At 38.6% G+C, this 10,039-nt stretch overlaps 1 long non-coding RNA gene across 1 annotated transcript; it reads left to right on the top strand.

Annotated features, from left to right (window-relative positions):
- Positions 1-264: 264 nt before the first annotated feature.
- Positions 265-1,225, top strand: LOC146172295 (uncharacterized). The gene is made up of 2 exons (XR_014702493.1): positions 265-612; positions 1,101-1,225. It is a non-coding gene; the product is annotated as an uncharacterized LOC146172295 (long non-coding RNA).
- The last annotated feature ends 8,814 nt before the right edge of the window (positions 1,226-10,039 follow it).

Consider the following 10,039-nt stretch of genomic DNA (forward strand, 5'->3'; position numbering starts at 1 on the left):
TGTCTTCACGGAGATGACCTTGGCTGCAGCATAGCTCGCGCAGCGGGGGCGGCGGCTCCCCCTTTTCACCGAAGCTGTTCTTCCGCGCCCTGTTTTCTTTGCACGCGGACGCGGGTACGCTGAGTGCGGCGATGTGCCAGTTCAGTTGGCGTTTTCCCGCCACCGTGGTCGCATCTTGCACTGTGAGCGAAGCACCGTATGTAGGTTTTTCGCTGGTGATTATCACGAAGATCGTTTTGTTCAAATTTGAGCGCGAACGTACGCATTTAAGTCTTCGGAGGAATCCGCTCTTGGGTGGCAGCTTCTGCGCAAGGAGGACGTGTTTAAGAAGTTCAACAGTCGCAGGCGTTTTGGATTCTGGGCGAAAAGCCGGCACGGGCGGAGGGAGCGTCTGCACTTTGGTGAGAGTTTTACTTTTTCCTATTCGTGTTTGTGCCAGTCTTGTACAGTGTGTGCTACAAGGGGAAGCGAGCATGTAAATATTTCTAGCAGGCAAGCCAGCCTCGTCGGAAAAAAAGGAGGGAGAGAGAGAGAACCAGGCTTGTCTCTAACGCGGACGCTGGGGCCGATGGAACGCCAGTTGGGATGGCGACATTTTCTTTCTTTTACAAGGTGACCGTTTTTGACGGATTGTTCGGCACAGTGCTGTACTCTTTCGATACGCTACTCGCGCTGAGACGGACACATTATCGAGATCATAATATGCCTCTGTCACACATTGTGGATTATTGAATCTGTGCAGCTCCACCATTTTTGCAGTGTTTGTTTTTGTTTCCACTCATTTTGGTGCCTATAGTTGGTAATTCTGCTTCAAGTTTTCTGGGTAGTAATGCTTGTGACTTGCACTTTGCTATTTATATTCACAATAGGATCTTTGACGGCAGCATATATTGTTTATCAGGGAGAAATGAACGATGTGGCAGTGCTGCCGAGCTGTGGAAGCGGCGGTCGATGCCGTCTAAGCAGTGAAAGACAGTGACAACTCATTTTAGACAAGAAATTTCTTGAGCTATGACGTGGAGCAGCGCACAAATGCCTTTCCTCTATTTTTAAGTTAGTATATACCGCAACTTAATTATGATTTATATTGTTTATTTCAGCATCACATGCGAGGAGTTCCCGGACGTATCAGCGTTTTACGCAAAGAATAGCCTGGCGTCATACCTTGCATATGAATTGAAATAAAGCAAATAAACAGCCCAGCTCATGTTATGGGTTCACCAAAGATGCATATTTTTTCTTTCTCATTAACGCGCATTTTTTATTCTGTGTTCCCTTTCCGCTGCGGATTAACAGAAAATGCTGCGTGATCAACGGTTAGCCAGGAGCAGGCACGAGGTGGTTTACATTAATGCACAAGTAGAACAGCACATATCCTTGCTGCGGTCAGTCAACACATTCTATGTTCTGCTCGATCAATCAACAATTTAGTCAGTTTAGTGTAGGTTAATGAGTGAGTAAGTATAATGGGGCTTAAAAGATCAAGATCTGTTTTGTTCTTTTATGCCTCACTATGCTTATCATTAACCAGCACTGATCAGACAGGATTGTTGATTGGTCGGGCAGAACATAGAATGTGGTGACTTATCGCAGCTAGGAGATGTACTGTACTACTTTTGCATTAATGAAAATCATCCCGTGTCTGCTCCTGGCAAACCGATGGTCGTGTACTATTTTCTGTTGTTCAGGAGTGGAAAGGTAGCAGAAAATCAAAAAGCGTCACTTGCAGAGTTTCTGAAGCATTTGAGCCTGAAATCAACAGAATTTCAGTTGCGCGAATTCTAAAAGCGCTCTTAAGAAACACATGGGCCACTATTTCATAAGCGCTCAACAAGAGGTCAACACTGCATCATCCAAGATGTTGCCGATTATCAACAGACTTTCAACAGCGTGTATTGACACAACGCTTTCGAATTTCTATAGAAACCCTACATGCATTTTTGTAAGGGCATTGGGATACATACAGACTCTGGCTTGTCAAAGCCAAGAGGAGGCCTGCAGGACTAGGCCCGGCAAAATCGGCGGCGAAGAGTAAAGGCAATAAAATATCAGAGTAAGTACGCGCACACGCTGAAATATAAATACTACGGAAGATACATTGTCTAAAAGAGAAGAAAAAAAAATAAAAAAATTGAAACTTGCAAGTTTCCCGTGTCCTATAGAATAAAAACTTCACAAATTGGAGCATTTGTTTTACGGTGGCTTTAGAAGTAGCGGACAACATCTGTTTAGGAAGCATATTGAATATTGTAGGGGCATACACAAATCGTCTTGCTTTGCCGTATCTGGTCGCGTATGTGGCGACCGTGTAGCCCTGACAATTCCGTAGTGTTCTGGCCGAAACTGCTCTCGTCTTGAAAGCAGGATTCCAAAAGTGCCGAAGAATAAGTTTGCTTATATAAAATTTCAAAGGACGGTAGACCAAGAACATAAAACAAGCTTACTTGAGAGGGAAAGGAATGTTCACAGCTGGTACTTTTCAACATATACTTTAGAAGAGCGTCTACCCGATCATGCCATCTTTGCGAAGAGTGCGCAAAGACTGTGATGCCGTATCTTATAACACTGTATGCAAGTGCATGCATGATTTTCTTTTCTGCCGATAAAGGAAGGAAATATTTAACTGTAAACAGTAACCATGCCGTTCTACGTAATCTGCCACGTAAGCCATGTGACTATGCCATGAGAGATCGCTATCAAACTAAATCCCTAGATATTTTATACAATCAACATTTTCAACTGGAGTACAATGGCAGTCTTTATCATTGTGGGAGTGCAAAAAAACCGATTCAATCAGTACAGTTATCTTCAATGGGTTTCTAAAACAGACCAATTTTGTTTTTTCTTGGTTTACCAAAAGACCACTCATGGAAAACCAGTTCATTGCGATACGGATATTTTCTTGTACTAAAGCAACAGCACTTTTGTAGGAAATATGCTTCGTAAGTAAAACAGTATCGTCGGCGTACTGAAAGACCAAGGCATTTGTTACTGCTGACGCGAAGTCATTGATAAATAAATGGAAAAGCAATGGTGATAGGATAGACCCTTGAGGAACACCAGCCCCCGACATCTGACGGCTGCTAACGGCTGTGGTGGAATCAAGGGCTACAACTTGTGAGCGATCTTCTAAATAACTTCTCAATAGGTCATGAAATGGTCCCCTAAATCCAAGCAGGTATAAATTTTGCGACAAAATTTTATGATTTACTGTGTCAAATGCCTTGGCAATATCTAGAAACAAGCCACATGCACTCAGATTGTGATCAAAAGTTGTATAGAGTTCATCTGCAAATTCTTCGAGAAGTGAAAGCGTTCCACGACCTTCGATGAAACCGAACTATCGGTCAGATAGAATAGAAATTTTTTTTACAAACGTTGTCATGCACTCTAGAATACGTTTTTCTAAACTTTGGGACAGTACAGGCAAAACGGATATTGGTCTATGATTCTCAAGGTTCTCTCTCTTGCCACCTTTTTGTATTGGTCTCACAATCGCTGTTTTTAACATTTTGGATAATAATAATAATAATAATAATAATAATAATAATAATAATAATAATAATAATAATAATAATAATAATAATAATAATAATAATAATAATAATAATAATAATAATAATAATAATAATAATAATAATAATAATAATAATAATAATAATAATAATCAATCAATCAATCTTTATTTAATGTGCGCAGGAACAACCATGTGGTCTTTGTGCTGCAGCACAAATAAAAAAAAAGAAACAAAAATGAAAAAGCACTAACATGTTTACACACACAAAGAGAACACAAAAAAAGAAATAAATAATACATGAAATGAAACAGACGAAAAGTATCACGGAAAGTAAGCAAACAATGAGTAGCATCACTTATATACACAGTGAGAGAATTTTTTAGCACACCAGGAAATAAAGAAAAAAAAAAAACGAACGGTAGATAGAAGACAAAAAAAAAAACAACAACAAATAACTGACATTGATTATAGTAATATAGAAATATACATAAAATAAACAACCCTTCCAGGCGAATGATAATAATAATAATAATAATAATCAATCAATCAATCAATCAATCAATCAATCTTTATTTAATGTGCGCAGGAACAACCATGTGGTCTTTGTGCTGCAGCACAAAAAAAAAATGAAAAAGCACAAACATGTTTACACACACAGAGAGAACACAAAAAAAAGAAATAAATAATAGATGAAATGAAACTGAGACGAAAAGTATCACGGAAATTAAGCAAACAATGAGTATCATCACTTATATACACAGTGAGAGAATTTTTTAGCACACCAGGAAATAAAGAAAAAAAAAAAAAGAACGGTAGGTAGAAGAGAAAAAAAAAAAAAAAAAAAAACAGATGACTGACATTGATTATAGTAATATAGAAATATACATAAAATAAACAACCATTCCAGGCGCAACAAGTGCATGGTACTTAAAACACAGGCTAGAAATACAGAATAATACAATAAAGAAGTAAAATTGAACAAGGGACAGTAAGATTCGAATATAAAGTTTAAAGTTGAAATATAAGCAAGAAACGGATAAAAAGTAGTTCAAGATACAGACAGCATTGAACAGGAGAAAAAGCAAAAAGTGAAGTAAATACAATTTAAGGCTAGAAAGTGGGAGTTATATGTGATAAAGTACTATTTAGAATACAACGCTACGAACATCCAATGTAAATGAACAGAGCGAGTTTTGGAAGATGTCAAGGTGAGGACAAAAAGAGTTAAATAACCACTGCATCCTGTCCAGAGGGGAGTGGGAATGAAGAGGAGAAACCTGAAATGGTCTGAATTCCCTCATGCTCTTTCGCGGAACGCGCAGTAGGATGTACTCTAAGAGCTGAGGGCACATAATGTGGCCATGAAGGAGTTTGTACAGAAATATGATATCAAGTCTGATACGACGGCAGTGAAGGGAAGGAAGATTCAGTTGGGCGCTCCTGGTGGAGCGAGAGGGGGAAGTTGCGAAAGGAAAGCGATAATGAAATATCCGTAAAAATTTTTTTTGTTTTCTGTCAACCTTGTCCAAGTTCGATTTGCAAGTGCCATTCCAAACAACCGACGCATACTCCAAGACCGGGAGGCATATGGACAGGTACAGTTTTAGGAACGGAAGTGGAGTATGGAACTCTCTCGAAAGTCTGCAAACGAATCCGAGTGTGCGCATAGCCCGCTGAGCAATGCGTTTAGTGTGAGAGGAGAAGCTGAGGGTGCGGTCAAAAAGTACACCAAGGTCATTAATTTCATCAACCCTATCCAACAGCACAGAATTGACAGAATAATGGTAGAGAAAGCTATGTGTTTTACGAGTAAAGGACACAACCCTAGTTTTGGAAGAATTGAGGGTAAGTCGATTCATCGCACACCAATCAGAAAAAGCAGATATGTCCGATTGCAACAACACGCAATCTTGAAAAGAATGTATTACCTTGAATATTTTTATATCATCAGCATAAAGAAGAAACGAGGAGTTCTTTATCGCCGAGGAAACATCATTAATAAAAACGGAGAAGAGAAGCGGGCCTAGTACTGAACCTTGAGGAACTGCACTCGTTGCAGGGTAAACGAAAGAAGTCTGTCCATTGACACTGACAAAGCAGAAGCGATCAAGGAGATAGTTGCGTAGGAGGGATACGAGTGAGACTTCAACGCCAGAGAGTAGAAGTTTTTCAAGAAGTAGTGAGTGAGTAACAACGTCGAAAGCTTTGCTCATATCACAGTACACAGTGTCAACCTGACCCCTCTGAAGGACTGCTGCAGAGGCATACGTCATAAACGTGACTAGGTTGGTGGAAGTAGAGCGACCCGACATGAAGCCATGTTGATTCGGTACTATGATATGTTTGAGATGGAAGGAAAGTACGCTGTGCAAAGCTAATTCGAAAAGCTTAGAGGTTGCACATAGAAGAGAAATCGGACGATAATTGGAAACATCAGTTTTGTTTCCAGACTTGAAGACAGGAAACACGCGTGCCATTTTCCACACGCGAGGAAAGGCAGAATAATAATAATAATAATAATAATAATAATAATAATAATAATAATAATAATAATAATAATAATAATAATAATAATAATAATAATAATAATAATAATAATAATAATAATAATAATAATAATAATAATAATAATAATAATAATAATAATAATAATAATAATAATAATAATAATAATAATAATAATAATAATAATAATAATAATAATAATAATAATAATCAATCAATCAATCTTTATCAATCAATCTTTATTTAATGTGCGCAGGAACAACCATGTGGTCTTTGTGCTGCAGCACAAATAAAAAAAAAGAAACAAAAATGAAAAAGCACTAACATGTTTACACACACAAAGAGAACACAAAAAAAGAAATAAATAATACATGAAATGAAACAGACGAAAAGTATCACGGAAAGTAAGCAAACAATGAGTAGCATCACTTATATACACAGTGAGAGAATTTTTTAGCACACCAGGAAATAAAGAAAAAAAAAAACGAACGGTAGATAGAAGACAAAAAAAAAACAACAACAAATAACTGACATTGATTATAGTAATATAGAAATATACATAAAATAAACAACCCTTCCAGGCGAATGATAATAATAATAATAATAATAATCAATCAATCAATCAATCAATCAATCAATCTTTATTTAATGTGCGCAGGAACAACCATGTGGTCTTTGTGCTGCAGCACAAAAAAAAATGAAAAAGCACAAACATGTTTACACACACAGAGAGAACACAAAAAAAAGAAATAAATAATAGATGAAATGAAACTGAGACGAAAAGTATCACGGAAATTAAGCAAACAATGAGTATCATCACTTATATACACAGTGAGAGAATTTTTTAGCACACCAGGAAATAAAGAAAAAAAAAAAAGAACGGTAGGTAGAAGAGAAAAAAAAAAAAAAAAAAACAGATGACTGACATTGATTATAGTAATATAGAAATATACATAAAATAAACAACCATTCCAGGCGCAACAAGTGCATGGTACTTAAAACACAGGCTAGAAATACAGAATAATACAATAAAGAAGTAAAATTGAACAAGGGACAGTAAGATTCGAATATAAAGTTTAAAGTTGAAATATAAGCAAGAAACGGATAAAAAGTAGTTCAAGATACAGACAGCATTGAACAGGAGAAAAAGCAAAAAGTGAAGTAAATACAATTTAAGGCTAGAAAGTGGGAGTTATATGTGATAAAGTACTATTTAGAATACAACGCTACGAACATCCAATGTAAATGAACAGAGCGAGTTTTGGAAGATGTCAAGGTGAGGACAAAAAGAGTTAAATAACCACTGCATCCTGTCCAGAGGGGAGTGGGAATGAAGAGGAGAAACCTGAAATGGTCTGAATTCCCTCATGCTCTTTCGCGGAACGCGCAGTAGGATGTACTCTAAGAGCTGAGGGCACATAATGTGGCCATGAAGGAGTTTGTACAGAAATATGATATCAAGTCTGATACGACGGCAGTGAAGGGAAGGAAGATTCAGTTGGGCGCTCCTGGTGGAGCGAGAGGGGGAAGTTGCGAAAGGAAAGCGATAATGAAATATCCGTAAAAATTTTTTTTGTTTTCTGTCAACCTTGTCCAAGTTCGATTTGCAAGTGCCATTCCAAACAACCGACGCATACTCCAAGACCGGGAGGCATATGGACAGGTACAGTTTTAGGAACGGAAGTGGAGTATGGAACTCTCTCGAAAGTCTGCAAACGAATCCGAGTGTGCGCATAGCCCGCTGAGCAATGCGTTTAGTGTGAGAGGAGAAGCTGAGGGTGCGGTCAAAAAGTACACCAAGGTCATTAATTTCATCAACCCTATCCAACAGCACAGAATTGACAGAATAATGGTAGAGAAAGCTATGTGTTTTACGAGTAAAGGACACAACCCTAGTTTTGGAAGAATTGAGGGTAAGTCGATTCATCGCACACCAATCAGAAAAAGCAGATATGTCCGATTGCAACAACACGCAATCTTGAAAAGAATGTATTACCTTGAATATTTTTATATCATCAGCATAAAGAAGAAACGAGGAGTTCTTTATCGCCGAGGAAACATCATTAATAAAAACGGAGAAGAGAAGCGGGCCTAGTACTGAACCTTGAGGAACTGCACTCGTTGCAGGGTAAACGAAAGAAGTCTGTCCATTGACACTGACAAAGCAGAAGCGATCAAGGAGATAGTTGCGTAGGAGGGATACGAGTGAGACTTCAACGCCAGAGAGTAAAAGTTTTTCAAGAAGTAGTGAGTGAGTAACAACGTCGAAAGCTTTGCTCATATCACAGTACACAGTGTCAACCTGACCCCTCTGAAGGACTGCTGCAGAGGCATACGTCATAAACGTGACTAGGTTGGTGGAAGTAGAGCGACCCGACATGAAGCCATGTTGATTCGGTACTATGATATGTTTGAGATGGAAGGAAAGTACGCTGTGCAAAGCTAATTCGAAAAGCTTAGAGGTTGCACATAGAAGAGAAATCGGACGATAATTGGAAACATCAGTTTTGTTTCCAGACTTGAAGACAGGAAACACGCGTGCCATTTTCCACACGCGAGGAAAGGCAGAATAATAATAATAATAATAATAATAATAATAATAATAATAATAATAATAATAATAATAATAATAATAATAATAATAATAATAATAATAATAATAATAATAATAATAATAATAATAATAATAATAATAATAATAATAATAATAATAATAATAATAATAATAATAATAATAATAATAATAATAAAATATATTCACCATGACTCAAGGCGTTTAATCCATCTTGTCTCTGGGATCGAGAAACGTCAACGGTCTACTTTTGCTCCGCAGCAAAGGCACGTTTGGGATCGTGGTCGTTTTCAAAACCAAGCGAATGTGCAATGCTAGAGTAAAATTATCTCCGAAAGAAAAAAGACGCATCCAACTAACTTAGGTAACAAAGGAAGCCGCCGGATTATTATCTACGAGTTGCCTCTGGACGACTTTAGGTGGTCGGCGTGCCCAATGTGGCACCTTCGACGACGCAAAACCTAGGACGGTCTAATTGATTTCAAGAATTTTACTGACATTACGATATGAGACGCATTATAGCGGTACTTCAGGCAATCTCGCAACTAATTTTTCAAAATAGGATTTTCATCCTAGGAAGACGGCTTCTCCGTTCATTTTAGTATAGAAAATTTTAAGTTTTTAAGCTTGGGCTCCAGGTTGGAATTACCTATTAACAGTAGGCCGTTATTAATACCACAAAAAGTTATAGAACCTTAGAAAGCGTGATTACCCTCGCAGCTTGGCTGAACAAACTGCGGATACCTCTTGCCAAAGGGTGCCTGGTTTTCGGAAAGCCCGCTCGCAAGGAGTGCTTCCAGTGAACGCCGCTTCAGGCGAAGATTTCACATAACCTTCTCTTTCCCGCGTGAGCGAGGGCATCAAGCCGCGGCGAGCACCGCAGCACACACGGGGCAGGGAAGGGAGGTGACACTTGTATCATACATTTATGTGGCCGGAGGCGTCGCTTCACGCGCCAACTAATCAAAAGCGTGAGTCTTTATGCGCGGCTGCAAATCTCTAATTAAAAGCGGACGCCTAACTGCAATAGTCAAAATTTTAAATGTTATAAATTAGGCAAAAAGGTTACTAGATAATATTATTCACCTGTTTTTTGCTATTCGCCATCACTGCTATTATTATTCCGCAGAAGCTTTCTTCAAACCTTCAAAATCCTATTTCTTAAAATTAGAGGGCGGTTTCTTTGAAACACCTTGTAGGCGTTAGACTGCAGATGTGTATAAAACCCGGTGCCGGTGGAAGAACCCAAGGCGAGGCAAGGGAGCCGCCGGGGTAATGCATGGAGCAGCACCAGTGGTGCCTTGCAGCTGTTTGCGACACTGGTCCTCTGTCGTAAATGATATGGCAAGTTGGCGACATTCTGTAATGTTGGCGGCTTCTCAAACATTCGCAGCTTCGGCAACGTGAGGGCGGTAAGTGCAAGTGGGCTCTCGCCAGAACTGGAG

The sequence above is a fragment of the Amblyomma maculatum genome, unplaced genomic scaffold, assembly GCF_055883805.1.
Source record: "Amblyomma maculatum isolate TAMU_Amacu unplaced genomic scaffold, ASM5588380v1 scaffold_13, whole genome shotgun sequence".
Lineage (NCBI taxonomy): Eukaryota > Metazoa > Arthropoda > Arachnida > Ixodida > Ixodidae > Amblyomma > Amblyomma maculatum.